This window comes from Castor canadensis, chromosome 8 (assembly GCF_047511655.1).
Source record: "Castor canadensis chromosome 8, mCasCan1.hap1v2, whole genome shotgun sequence".
Taxonomy (NCBI): domain Eukaryota; kingdom Metazoa; phylum Chordata; class Mammalia; order Rodentia; family Castoridae; genus Castor; species Castor canadensis.
This window is the reverse complement of record NC_133393.1, coordinates 49,687,267-49,702,394: the sequence shown is the minus strand read 5'-3', so window position 1 is coordinate 49,702,394 and position 15,128 is coordinate 49,687,267. Positions and strand designations below refer to the sequence as shown.

Sequence of the window (15,128 nt, the reverse complement as noted above, 5' to 3'; positions counted from 1 at the left end):
GTCCTAAGACCGCCTTTTTCATTCTGCAATTAGCACACCAGTTTGTGTCATAATTGCATGATTGTGCTATCTCTTTCACTAGACAATGAACTCCTTGAGAACAGGGAAAACCTTTTGTTATTCCCTGAGTCACCAGCACCTGGCACAGACTCTCCCTGTAGTTGGGGTTGTGTGTGGGGTAACTGAACAGATGGAAGAGGAGGGATGCTGTCAAGATTCCTAAGCCAGAAATGCCAGTGGTGTCTTCCGTGTTTTTGTTCCTTTCTCCCATATCTCATCACCGAAGAGTACCAGAGCTGGCACCACTTAATCTATTTTGGTCTTTGTGTCTGCCAATGCATACATTATCTGGCTTTAAAAAGAAGTGGCTGGCTATTCGAAAGACTGGAATGAGATGTTTCTTTTGGATGCTTGGAGAGCTAATTATGGGATTAAAAAAATGCCCTCACTCCCAACAGGAATTGGGATGCTTCCTATTTTTTAATGTAAAACACGAAGTCAACATAATTGACTGTCACTCTTAATGCCCTCACACATTACAGAGACCCATTTAAGATAAACAATGTTCAAATGCCTGATCAGACTGCTTCGAAGGCCTCTATGGAATTAATGTGTTATATTCAGATAATTTTTAATCTACACGCTGCTTTGATATTTGTATTTCATTGCCATCATTGTTGGAAACACAAGTTCATATAAATAGGACATTGCCAGTGGAAAGCATTCTACCCTGACTTAAACACTGCCTGTTAATCCAAATGCTAATCTAGCTCAACTCCACAAACAGTGAACTTGTAAGGCAAGGCCTGGCAAAGTTTATTGTAACCCACATGTAGTGAGGAGGGCGAGGAGGGCATAGACGTGTGTGTGTGTGTGTGTGTGTGTGTGTGTGTGTGTGTGTGTGTGAGAGAGAGAGAGAGAGAGACAGAAAGAGAGAAGGAGAAAGGGAGAGAGAGAGAGAGAACAAGATTCAGATAACTATACATATCTATAGAAGATAGGTTTCAAAATTTATCAGACAGAACAAAAAGTATGTTTAAAATGGACAGACATGGAAAGCCAAGTGTGGTGGTGCATACCTCCTTCCTCAGCTTTCTGTCACTGTGAGAAAATACCACCACAGACTATAACCAAGCCTTTAGCACAGGGGGACTGTGTACGATTCAAATCATAACAGCTCCAGTAGCCCCAGGTATTCAGGAGACTAAGGCAGGAGAATCACTGGAGCTCATGCAACATAGCAAGACTTCATCTCAATAAACAACACCAGAATGTAGCTTAGAGCACTTGCCTAGCATGCACAAAGCCCTGGGTTCAATCCCCAACACTGCAAAAATAAATTAAAGACAAATAAACACATGCACATGGTTCAAAACTCAAAATGAGTGAAAATATTTAATTTAAAAATCTAAACATTGAACAGCCATTCTTCCACTCCAGTTAACAGTTTCTGGTATGTTTCTCTAGCATTCCTTTATGCACATGTAACGTATCTTCTTATTTTCCCCATAAAGGAAGATTATAAAGGAGGAGTATTAATGGCAGGTTACACTTGCTATGTACTTAAAATGTGCTCTAAGTGTTCATTTACTCCTCAGATCAATTCTAAGAGGTAAGTATTATAATCATCCCCATGTTATAGAGGCAGAAACACACTGAGTTGCATGACTTGTTCCAGGGAGCGTGGAGGCGGGATTTGAATCAGGCCAGGCAACCTCCACTGGCTTGCCTCTCAGCCAGGGAGAATTCCATAGAGGCTCTGTTATCTCCAATTGTGCAGTCTCCCCAGAAGCTTTCTGCCCTGAAAAATTCCAGAATCAAATAGACTATTTCTCCTCAGGTGCTAGAGGGGAAGCAAGAGAGGTTCACACACTGTGAAAGGCACAATCAGCTAAGAGTATCCTCATCCCAGAGTCACCATAGAATCAGATCATCCCGAGGCTGTCTCAGGGTCTGTGAGAGAGACCTGTGCTGGCTCTAAGGCATTGCTAGTGTACGGTAGAAAGCCAGCTCACTTGGGTGCCCTCTGTCTACTCCAAAATGAAATCCAAGTTCTCTAATATGGTGTGTGTAGCCCACTATGGTACCAGGACCTAGCAGTGATGGTGGCACCTCGCTCTTTGTATACCCAGTGTGCACCACGATGTGAGTGAGTGGTCTCTCACAGAGGAGGTGCTAAATGAATGCATCTCACAATAAGATGAGTAGTCCTTTCCTGATCCATTATCTTAATCCATTTGTTGTTGCTATACCAATACTGAGACTGGATAGTTAATTTAAAAAAAGTTTATTTCAGCTCATGATTCTGGAAGTCTAAGGACAGTGGCTTCTAGCAAGGGTCTTATGCTACTTTGCCTCATGGAATGTGAAAGGGCAAATGAGTACATGCAAAGAGAGGAGGGGACAGAAGGGAACAGTTGCTTCTCAACAGCCTGCTCTCACCAAAACTAAATCACCACTCTCATGGGAGGGAGAACTCACTGCCACAATATGACACCGATCCATTCACGAGGGCTCTGCCCCCTTGACCCAGACACTGCCTACTAGGCCCCACCTCCCAACACTGTCACATTGAGGAATTAAGCCTCAGCGTGAGTTCTGATGGGGACAAACCAGATTCAAACCACAGTACCCATGTTAAAAATTATCAACAATCAGACTGGGGTGTGGCTCAGTGGTAGAGCACTTGCCCAGCATGTGCAAAGCCCCGAGTTCAAACCCCAGCACTGTCAACTAACAAACAAACAAAAAATTATTGACAATTGCTATGACCCGCCACTGAGCTAGAATGGTGGGGATAAATGGCTGAAGAGGACATGTTTCTGCCTCAGGGAATCTACATGAAGTGGAGACACAAGCTGTGATTTGGTGGCATTGATGGTACATGCACTTGGGGAAGGAAGGAGGGCCACTGTGCCTGCTGGTGTCTCTGAAGGAAACAAATTCCACTCAAATGATTTTCCTGAAAACAAAATGGGCAGGGTTGGGGAAAAAACTGGGGACTGTGGTATAATAAGAAATATGTCTGGGTTCCTGACTCAGAGCTCCTAACACCCTTGGAATTTCCTAAGTGATAGGAAAGCAAGCCCCCTTGGACTACATGTGAGTTATGTCATTGGTGGACCCATAGGAGCTTCTGGATGAGATTGGCAGCCAGAGCCATCTACAACTTTCAGCCCTGCCCCTGCCACTGGGAAAGCAGGAGGAGCTTGAGATGGAGTTCATTACCAATGGTCAATGATTCAACCAATCGTGTCCATGGAATAAAGCCTCCAAAAAGACTAAAACCTCCTCTGAGCTTCCTGGTTGGTGAACCACAACTCCACAAGGACAGACGCAGTCAAATTTGGACCTCTCTAGACCTTGCCTCAGTAGTTCTTCATTTGGCCCGCCCTGAGTTGTATGCTTTCTAATAGCAACTGTGATTGTGAGTACAGAGCTGCCCTGAGTGCTTTGAGTCATTCTAAAGACCTGTAGGACCTGAGAAGGATCATGGGAGCCCTGCATTTGAAGCCACATTAGACAGCTGTAGGCCACCTGAGAGGACCTGGGCCTTGTGGCTGGCATTGGAAGTGGGGGACAACTTGTGGGGCCCAGCTCCTTCACCTAGGCTACTTTTGAGCAGTTAAAGTCAGGGTTGAGTTGAAATGCAGGACACCCAGTTGGTCTCATGAATGTGGAGAATTGCTGCTAGAACCATAGAGGGGTGTTAAAGCAGCCAGAGTTGGCAACAGTGGCAGCTGTTGCTACCCCAGGACTGGAAGGACAAGGAGAAGAGGTAGTGGCAATTGGGGAGAACAGGGGTCTGAGAGGTACTTACCCCACAGGAGCTTTTGTGGTATGTGGAATGGGAGCTGTGTGCAGTGCTGAGGGGCAAGGAGCAAATGGCTTGCATTCTGTGTTGTGCAGGACGAAAATTCAGCATGACTTCAGGCTGCCAGGTGTCAATGGCTCAGCTGACCATGGGATTACAGCAATGTCCACCTGTGCTACATGTGGAATGCTTTTCTCCAGCAGAGGGTGGCAACCTAGGTTTAGGGGCACAAAGGGGAGAGGAAGACTAACCTAGGGTTATAGGGGAGTGGAGCAGGGTAGATTAGGAGAACAGAAAAACCACAGGACTTGGGGTGTTGGGCAAATTTGGTGGAAATGGTGAGCCAAAAAGTCTAGGTCAGAGAGGAAAGAAATGAAGCCAACAGCAAAGAGGATGTAAGGAAAAGGGTATCATAGAAGAATTGAAAATCCCAGTAAAGGAGAAGACAAGTTTAGTGGGAGTAACTGAGTAGATGATAAGAAGGAACAAGGTTGCATTCAGAGTCACAATGGTCAGCCTCAGAGCTGATGACATTCATGGAAACAATGACATTAGGGAATTGCTGTGGACTTTATTGTGTCACCCCCAAAAATTCATATGCCAAAGCCCTAACTCATAATGTGATTTTATCTGGAGATAGGACTATTAGTGAGCTCAGAAGGGTGTGGCCCTAATATGATAGAACTGGAGCTTTACAAGAAGAGGAAGACATCTATAGCTCCCTCTCTCCCACCTCTTTCTCCTCCTTCTCCTACTCTTTATCTCTCTACCTCTCTACCATGAGATAGATAACACAGTAAGAAGGCACCATCTTCAAGGCAGAAAGTATCCTCATCAGAACCCAACCATGCTGGCATCCTGATCTTGGATTTCTGCCTCCAAAACTGGGAGAAAAAAGATTTTTTTTTCTCTCCTCTTCTCCTCCTCTTCTCCTCCTCCTCCTCCTCTTCTCCTCCTCCTCCTCCTCCTCCTCCTCCTCCTCCTCCTCCTTCTTCTTCTTCTTCTTCTTCCTCCTCCTCCTCCTTCTTCTTTTCTCTCTCTCTCTCTCTCTCTCTCTCTCTCTCTCTCTCTCTTACCATATAGCCCAGACTGGGCTACCCTTGAATTTACAGTTCTTCTGCCTCTGCCTCAAGAGTGCTGGGATTACAGGTATGCACTGCTATGCTCAGCATTCCATTTGTTAACCTACTCAGTCTCCAGTACTTTTTTATGGCAGCCCATGGGAGAAATGGTTCATGTGGAGTGGAAGAAAATATTACTGGGCTTAAGGAAGTCAAGGAACCAAGAAGTCAGAATGTCTACTGGATTAGCCACAGAAAACGTCGATGTCACCAGAATCAAGTTGGAGTGTATGAATCTGAAAGCAGTACAAGTGACAGAAAGGGACAACTCCCAGTCCTGATGCTGAGATCTGAGGCAAGTGAGCAGCAGTCACTTGCAAGGGCTGCTGGGAAGATGGCCAGATACCTACCAGAGAGGCAGGCTTCATCTCAGCTCTACAGCTTAGGGAATGTTGAGTGGGAATGCCAGGTGGAAGCAACCACACCTGATGTTTCAGGAATTGCAATTGCAGAAGGGATGGAAAGTGGGGTCAGAGAGAAAGCTTTCAGCTCTCCTGAAGGGAAAATATGTTGTGTCAGTCAATAGTTTGGGGATGAGGTTGAACCAAAGAAGGCCATGATGTTACAAATACCATATCTTGCCAACACAAGTCTTGGACAATTTATAAATAAAACTGATGCCTGCCATGTTTGAGTAATCTGCATGACACATTCATGCCTCACATCTGGCTAAGCCTGAGAGTAAAAGGCAAGCAATCAGAGTATAAAAAGTATGTCCTTGCTGGGTGACAGCAGGATAAGAAGCATGGGAAGCATGGTAGGTTTGGCAAGCAATAGGATTTCTGTAAATGTTGGTCCCTGTAGATGGGTGCATATGAGTCCCACAGAAGTCAGGAGGCTGACCCAGGAGCGCCTACTGTACAAGTGCAAAGTCCTAAATTCAATCCCCAGTCCCACCATGAAAAAAAAAAAGAAATGACATGATTTTGATTCTGCCTCTTCAACATTTAGTTTTGTATACAAATGTATCCCATCAAAAGCTCAAATTTGCTTTTCATAAGTTTGTTTGTGCTGAAGAGACAGCCTACATGATGGGGTCAAATCTTTGCCAGCTATATATCTGACAAGACACTAATAGCCAGAATACACAGGGAGCTCAAAAAAAAACTAACCTCTCAACGAATCACTGAATCACTGAATAAATGGCCAAATGAACTGAATAGACAATTCTCAAAAGAAGAAATACAAGTGGCCTGTAAACATATGAAGAAATGCTCAACATCTCTGGTTATAAAGGAAATGCAAATCAAAATGACATTGAGATTCCACCTCAGCCAGTCAAAATGGCCATCATCAATAACACAAACAACAACAAACGCTGCTGAGGATGTGGGGGAAAGGAACTCTTATGCGCTGTTGGTGGGAATGCAAATTAGTGCAACTGCTATGGAAAGCAATATGGAGGTCCCTCAAAAAACTAAAAATAGACCTACCATAGGATCCAGCAATACCACCCCTGGGCTTATATCTAATGGAATGTGCTCCAGGATATGACAGAGCCACTCGCACACCCATTGTAGACCATCTACAATAGCCAGGCTTTGGAAGCATCACAGAGGCCCCACAACTGATGGAAGGGTTAAGAAAATGCAGTATATATATGTAATGGAGCTTTATTCAGCCGTAAAGAAGAATGAAATTATGTTGTTTACAGGTAAATGGATGGAACGGGAGAACTTCATGTTAAGTGAAGTAAGCCAGGCTCAAAAAAATTGAAGGTCACACATTTTCTCTCATATGTGGAAGCTAGACCTATAAGTTAAATGTATATATAGAAACATATATGATAATATATTGAGAAAGAGAACAAAATTGTATTAATGAGTCCATCTGAGGGAGCCACTGGAGGTGGGAGAGATAAAGAAAATGTTAAAGAATGAAAAATATTGAAACAATCCATCTATATATGAATACAATATAATGCACTGTGTTGTAAGCTGTTGAATATTAGGGGAGCATGGTGATAGAGAATGAGTAAGTAATGTGGGGAGGGGGTTAGTTAAAACACAATATATACAGACCTGAAGTACCAAGGCAAACCCCCTTAGGCTATCAATATACACCAAATTTTAAAAAATGAAGCACAGGAGGGAAAAATAAATCTTTTTTGGGCGTGGGTACCAGCGGGAATGAGGGTGTGTATGGTGGATATATTTTATATCCAAATATGAAAATAGAATGAAATATGCTGAAATTATTCTAAGAAGGGGGGAAGAGAGAGAATGATGGAAGGAAAAATCCAACTAAGATACACTGTAAGCACATATGTAGTTATCACAATGTATCCCCTGTGCAACTATCATATGCTAATAAAATCATTAAAAAAAAGAAGTTTGTGGAAAAAACACCTGTAAGACAGAGATGCACACACAATACCAACATGATGTGATGTAGTCATGGGTCCTCGCCAGGGGCTGCAGAGCTGTTTGGACTTCAAGCCTCCAAAATTGTGAGCTAAATAAACCTCTTTTCCTTATTTAAAAAAGACTGTGAAAGAACAAGCAATTCCTAACACAAGAGATAGAAGCTAACAGGAGAAGATGCTGAAGGAAGTGATGGTGTTTCTGAAGGTGGGCGTTCCCAGAGGGCTCCAGGTATATATCCTTTGGAGATGCCTGACAGACACGGGTGCATGAAACTGACCCTTGACACAGAGTAGTGGCTGACCACAAACAATTGCACCAGACCTGAGAGAAGGCAGCTGGCAACTAGGAGGTGTTCATGTTTCAGGGAGCCACTCCACTTACTATCATGTTGTAGGGGAGTTAGCGAGCCTCCAACCTACCAGCCAAACACCCCAGAAGTGGGTACTTCAGAATCAGAAGATTCAGAAATAAAATTGACAGTGCTAGGGATAGTTCAGGGGAGAGCACATGCTTGGCATCAACAAGACCCTAAATGCAATCCAGAGAGAAAGAGAGACAGAGAGACAGGAAGAGAGGAGGGAGGGAGAGACAGACAGAAATAAAATAGAAATCCTAACTAGAATTTCTAACTAGAAGAATTTTCCTTTAAGGAATAGAGATAAAATAAGACTGCCTCTGTGTGAACAGCTGTAGTTCACGTTGATCTACAATGATTCTTACTACAGTGATTCACATTGACCTCAACTGATTCTTACTATTTGCAAAATCCTTAGTTATAGAGCACATCTTTAAGATTTCTTAAACATAATGTAAGAAGAAAAAAACACAATTGAAAAAGATTGACAAATTAGGCTACATTAACAATATCTCCATGTAATAAAAGATGCTGGGAACAAAATTAATACCAGTATTAGCAACAACAAAGTCACAGATGTGGAGAATATATTTGCAATGGATGTAACTGATAAAGGGTGAGTATCTGGGATATGTAAAAATCCTTGAAAATCATTGATTTTGAGGAGTAATCAAAAACAACCTCAATCTTCACCAATAGCTAAAGGATGAATAAATTCACAGAAGCAATAGAAAATTACAGTTCAAAATAATTATGCTAGATGTCTAAGAATCCACTGGAAGAAATCTTGAAAAGAGAACTGAGCCTTTCAGGAACCACTGTACTTGATAGCAGCTTCTAAGCTGGGAGACGCCGCAGGTTTCCCAGCCTTGGCTGCTCTGTGTCCCCGTGACTGTAGGAGCCAAAGGAGATGTAGGAAATGGCATCTGTGACCTTTGATGATGTGTGTGTCAAGTTCAACCAGGAAGAGTGGGCTTTGCTGGATCCTTCACAACAGAAGCTTTACAGGGATGTTATGGTAGAACCTTCAGGAACCTGGCCTCTGTTGAGGAAGATCAGACCATTAAAGAGGTTTACAGACATTCCAAAAGAAACCTAAGAAGTCAAGTGGTAGGGAGATTCTGTGAATACAAAGAAGATATTCAGTGAAGAAGTCTTCAGCCATACTCCAGAATATATTATGAGCAGTAATACTCCTACTGGAGTGGGAACAAAAGAAAACTGTGTATGTACGGAAGTCTTCATCAGGCATCCAGCCCCGAGTGTGCCCTTCAGAACTCAGAGTGGACTGGAGCCACATGAGTATCAGGAATATGGAAAAAACCCACTTAAATGGAAGGATTCTGGGAAAACCTTTCCTGATTCCAGATTTCTTAAATAGCATGAAAGAAAGAGAGGATGGAGAGATACCCTTTCTATGTAAGTGGTGTGGAAAGCCTCCTTTCATTTTAGTGGCCTTTGCAAACATGAACTGACTCTCAGTGGAGAAAAACCCTATGTTTGTAAGCTATGTGGGAACCTACCTCACATTTGTGTGTGCTGTTGAGAAACAAGAAAGAACTTCCAGTACAGAGAAACCCTATGTGTGCAAGCAATGTGGAAAAGCCTTTAGTTCTTCCAGTTACCTGAGAACACATGAAGGATTTGACACTGGAGTGAATCCCTTTACATGGAAACAGTGTAGAAAAGCCTTTAGTTCATCCAGTTACCTGAAAGCACATGAAGAAATTCACACTGGAGCAAAACATGCATGTAAACAGTGTGGGAAAGCCTTCTATTGTTCCAGGAAACCAAAGACATGTAAAAATTCACAGTGGTGAGAAACCCTATGTATGTAAGCAGTGTAGAAAAGCTTTTAATTATTCCAGTTCCCTCAAAACAAATGAAAGTATTCACACTGGAGCAAAACCTCATGCATGCAAACAATGTGGAAAAGCATTCTATTGGTCTAGTAACCTTCAAAGTCAGGTAAAAACTCACAGTGGTGAAAAGCCCTATGTATGTGAGCAGTGTGGAAAAGCTTTTAGCTCTTCTAGTTACCTCAAAACACATGAAAGAATGCACACTGGAGAGAAGCCCTTTGCATGTAAGCAATGTGGGAAAACCTTCTATTCATCCAGTGCCTTTAGGACCCATGAACAAAGTCATTGTGGTGAGAAACCTTGTGGATGTAAGCAATGTGGAAAAGCTTTTAGTTCTTAAAGTTACCTTGAAGCACATGAAGGAATTCACACTGGAGTGAAAGTGTATGAATGTAAACAATGTGGGAATGCCTTCTATTGTTCCAAATCCCCTAGAAAACATGAAAAATCTCACAGTGGTGAGAAACCCTCTATATATAAGTAAGGTGGAAAACCATTTAGTTTTTTCAGTGACCTCAAACATATGAAGGACTTCACACTGGAGAGAAGATCTTTGTATGTAAGCAATGTGGAAAAGCCTTTACTTCATCCAGGTACTTTAAAACTCATGAACAAATTCACACTGTCGTGAATCCTTCTGAAGGCAAACAATGTAGGTAACCCTTCTATTCTTCCAGCGACCTTTGAAGACATACAGAAACTCACCCTGGGGCAAAACCTATGTATGTTACCCGTGTGGGAAAGCCTACTTTAGTTGAGTGTCCTTGAAAGACATGAACCAAGTCACAGTCATATAATGTAGAAAGAAAATGAGAGGCAATCCCTTTTTTTAAAATTTTTATTTTATTCATATGTGCATACAATGTTTGGGTCATTTCTTCCCCCTTCCTCCCCCCCGCACCCTCCCTCCCCACCCCACTCCCTCCCTTAACCCCCCTTACCTCTCGCTACCAGGCAGAAACTATTTTGCCCTTATCTCTAAGTTTGTTGAAGACAGAGTACGAGCAATAATAGGAAGGAACAAGTGTTCCTGGTTGAGATAAGGATAGCTATACAGGGAGTTGACTCACATTGATTTCCTGTACATGTGTGTTATCTTCTAAGTTAATTCTTCTCAAACTAACCTTTTCTCTAGTTCCTGGTCCCCTTCTCCTATTGGCCAGAGAGGCAATCCCTTGCATGGGCACAGTCACTTAATCGCACAAGTTTGTTATGCATGTGATTGAATTAGCACTGATTCCTTGCCAGACATGGAACACCTAATCGTCCTGTTTCTGGGCTTCAAACTCACTTTTTGAGCTTGTGTAAATAATTTCTAAAGGCTAACAGAGTAGATCATGTGGTAATAGCACCAGCCTGACAAGTGTGAAGGTCCTGAGTTCAAGACCCAGTGCTTCCCCACACCCCCAAAAAAAATAGCAATATTTTTAATTTCAAAGATGACATCAGAACAGAAATCACAAATACTGGTTTTGTTGTATATTCACATCATTAATTAAAATATATTTATAACTGATATCTTGGTGCCATTGGGCCCACCTGTAATCCTAGCTGTTTGAGAGCAGAGACCTGGAAGATCAGAGGTTGAAGCCAGTGGGGTCAAATAGCTGTGTGAAACTATCTTGAAAATACTCAATAACATTCAGGGCCTATGAAGTGGCTAAAGTGGAAGAAGGTCTTTCTAGCAAAGTGGGAATCCTGTGTTCAAACTCCAGTACCCACCAAAAATTCCCAGTAACAATAAAAATGCTAGGTGCTTGCTCCTGCTGTAGCTTTCCTGGGAATACTTGGGAAGGAATGTAATGCCTATGTTTATAACAGTACTATTGACAACAGGCAAGGTATAGAATCAGTGTCCATGCCAAACAGCCAATATACCAATAAGGAAAATGAAATAAATATATTTACATATATTTATATATCTGATTTCTTTATATATTTATATATATTACACTAAATATATAGTGTAATATTATTCATCCCTATAGAAAAATGGAATTATGTAATTTGCAGGAAACTGGATGGAGCTAGAGATCATCATGTTAAGCAAAATGAACAAGTATCAGAAAAACAAATATCACATGTCTTATATAATGTGCATAAGGTAGACCTTTTACATGAATGTGCAAGGGGGACTTTTTGAGGTAGAAACCACTGGGAAAGGGATAGAAAAGGCAATATCATAAAAGGATGTGTATGAAGGAGTGCATTGCATGCATCCATGGAACTAGCACAATGAAGCCCATTGATCTAAAAGGCAGGGAGGGAGAAACGGGATAAGAAGAAAGTGTAATAGGTGGGATGTAAATACATTATGGAATTGTATGAAAAAAAGCACACTGAAACCTCCTTGTATAGTAATGTACACTAGTAAACACATGTTAAAACTCAAGTGGAAATCCATGAAATATGTATGGATGATATATGTTAGCAATAATAGAAAGAAGGGATGAGTGAAAAAAGAGATCTGAGTAAAAATGTAGGAAACCATTAGAAATGTTATTGGCATAAAATATAAAACACAGGGTTGGGGGTGCAGCTCAGCAGTGGAGTGCATACTTAACACGAACAAGGCTTGGGTTCAATTCTCAGCACCAAAAAATAAAAAAAACCAAACAAACAAACTTCTGCTAGATATTGGTTATACACACATACACTCATGACAAGATAAAAAAAAATAGTGAAAAGATACATACCAGTATCAGAAGAGGAGTTCCCATGAAGAGAAGATAGGGGATGGAGAAGAGGCATATAAAAGGAGTTTCACCTATGCCATTAGAATCTGTGAAGCAGATATGGTTAGAAAGAGAGAGAGCAATTGAGAGACTCTTCCAGGTACCTGGAACGAGGTACTATAATTTGGATATGAAATGTTCCCCAAAGACCGATATGTCAAAGGCTCGGTGCCCAGGATAGCATTACTGGGAGGTGGTGGAAACTTTAAGAGGTGGGGCCTAGTGGGAGGTCTTTAGACCATTGGAGTGGTGCTCTTAAAGAGGATTGTGGGACCCCAGCACTTTGCTCTTCCTGTTTTGCTTACTTCTAGACATGAGGTAAGTAGTTTTACTCCACCATGTGCTCCAGCCATGATGTGCCTTACCACAGACCCAAAGCAGTGTAGTCAACTGACCATGGAGTGAAACCTCCACAATTATGAGCCAAAATGAACCTCTTCTCAAGTTGATTGTCTCAGGTATTTTTATAGTAACAGCTGACTAACACACAAGTGATCTTGAGCCCCTTTCTGAGTCACTATGAACTATTTTCAGGCCTCTAAATGGGCTCCTCCTCACCTCTCCTCCCTTTGCTACTCCAAATAGTGTCTGCCATCAGTCTCATCACCTGGAAGCTTCTTGGAAATGCAGATTCCCAGGACCTACCCAGACCTTAGAATCACAAACTACATTTAATGTCCCTGTGTGCATTAAAATCTAAACCTGCTACATCAGGCATACTGCTCCTGAGGCCTCCAGTGCTCCCACCCTACTCTATAAGATGCTTCCTAAATCTCTACCTGGATGTAGTTCAAGTATTGCCTACTCTAAGATTGCTCTGATCCTGTCTAGGTCAGGCGTCCTCTGTGTGTGCGTATGCTGGCTTAGATCAAAATGTGTAGCATTATAATCAACTACTGACTAGACTATGAATTCCTTACCAACAACCTTTGGGTGTGGAGAGGCAGTGTCCATCCTATCACAGACCATGGCACATGGCATAAGCTCAACCAGTGTTCATGAATGAACACAAATCTACATTGCTAAGATAGTGGTAAGGCCATCATTCACACTAAAAATATTCATCCAGGGAGCAGAGTTTCTGGTTCTGAATACACTTTAATTCATGGAATTAATTTCTTATCATTTTTTTAAGTTCAAAATCTAAAATAAATTTGTTTTAAAATTATGGGCATTTAAAAAATGTGCATGTTTAAAATTTTGTAGTAAAGTGCTATCTGTGTTTTATAGCACATCTTAGTAAAATGGTATTAAAACAGGGTCTCCAGCAGAGTACAAGAATCTCACTTGTAATTCTATCTATTTGGGAGACAGAGATTGGGAAGATGAAAGGAGGATCCTGGTCCAGGTCCACCTGGGCATAAATGCAAAACCCTATTTGAAAAATAACTAAACCAAAAAAGGGCTAGGGGCATGACTCAAGTGGTAGAGCACCTGTCTAGCAAGTGTGAGGCCCTGAGTTCAAACCCAGTACTGTCAAAAAATAGTCTCCATTTCAGGAAGCCCAAATCTTTTGAGTTGTCTTGGCCGCATTTGAAAGCCTAATAGAAGATGGGAACTTCTTCCCAAATGCACATAATTGGTATGAGATTTCAAAATTGTCAACATAAAATAATGACTCTGCTTTAAAAGAAATAAGAAAATAGTTTCTTCCGAACCAAGTATGAGTAGCCATGGCTCAGGAACATAGATTCAAGTTTTCCTGAATGACATCTTCCCCTGTGGAAGAGTTCACATGAACTTGTATGATTACAGATCAAAAGAAAGTCATGAATTGATACATTTACCAGTTATGTTGGTGAGGGCATCCAGTTGGGGGCTACAGCAGGGAAACCTCCTCTACAGGCTTCAGATGTTATCTTTTGGCATTCTTAGCTTTCTGGTTGGCAGAGGCCAGAGGTTTGCCAAGTCTAGTGATGTATTCTGAGATGTTTATCTATCAGTTAGGAGAACATTAGGTTACATACAAAAGTTAACGTAATTGGCTCATGAAGAGTTGAAGATAGTTCAAGATAATTTTGGCTTTCAAACTACAAGATTCCCTCTCTGCATAATCACAATGTTCTAGTCAAGCAAGGGTCAAGACATCCACAGGATCTTTAATATAGATTGTGTGTGTGTGTGTGTGTGTGTGTGTGTTGCTGGAAATCAAACCCAGAGCCTTATGTCAGGCAAGTGCTCTACAGCTTCTTCAAAGGACTTCAGTTCACAGAACTTCCAAACTCCAAGCAAAGAGCTTCTTCTCTAAAGTCAACGAATCCATGTATGATATCCTGACCTTGTGTTAGCCATCATTGACTAATAACATTCTGAAATGCTCCTATTTGAATGAGGGCCACAGTTTCCTTGTATTGGTATAGACAGGAAGTTCCTCTAAATTGAGCACGAGGACCTGGGTCAGGAGCTAGCCTCATCCTAAGTTTCTTGGACAAGTGTCTTATAATTGGATTAATTTTTTTCTTTAACTATGTTCTTTTTAAAAAGTGCCTTGGGAAGGTTAGAAATGCAGTAGAAATATTTTATTCTATTTACAAGCACCATTCAACAGCCATACAGTTTTAAATATGATAAACAGATGCCAATCAAGAAATGTCATGGGACAAAATTCTAATTTAAAGATCTTAACTGGCTTTATTTGCAATTCTAGAATCAGGCAAACACTTCATTCGATACAACAGAATAACTAACAATCTGAGCAGAAGAGGTTGTTTCTATAGACAGAAAAGGATGATGAAAAGAGAAACAAAACCAGAAAGCGGATTGGTCACTTAAAAGTTCCTTTTCTTGTAGGGTAGGACAGACAGAACATTGGCTAATGTCAGGTTATTTCAGGTTACCTTTTTGCTTAAGGATGAAGGCAAAGGGGACTTTCTCA

The 15,128-nt window shown here is 41.5% G+C and overlaps 1 long non-coding RNA gene across 1 annotated transcript in view; it reads right to left on the bottom strand.

Moving 5' to 3' along the window:
- The window catches only part of LOC141425705 (uncharacterized), a 102,411-nt gene extending 87,901 nt beyond the window's left edge, over nucleotides 1–14,510 (bottom strand). The window contains exons 1-4 of the long non-coding RNA XR_012450769.1: nucleotides 14,041–14,510; nucleotides 12,215–12,300; nucleotides 9,282–9,365; nucleotides 3,821–4,028 (exon numbers count right to left, since the gene is read on the bottom strand). This is a non-coding gene — a long non-coding RNA (uncharacterized lncRNA). The remainder of the gene's footprint in view (nucleotides 1–3,820; nucleotides 4,029–9,281; nucleotides 9,366–12,214; nucleotides 12,301–14,040) is intronic.
- Between the last annotated feature and the right edge of the window lie 618 nt (nucleotides 14,511–15,128).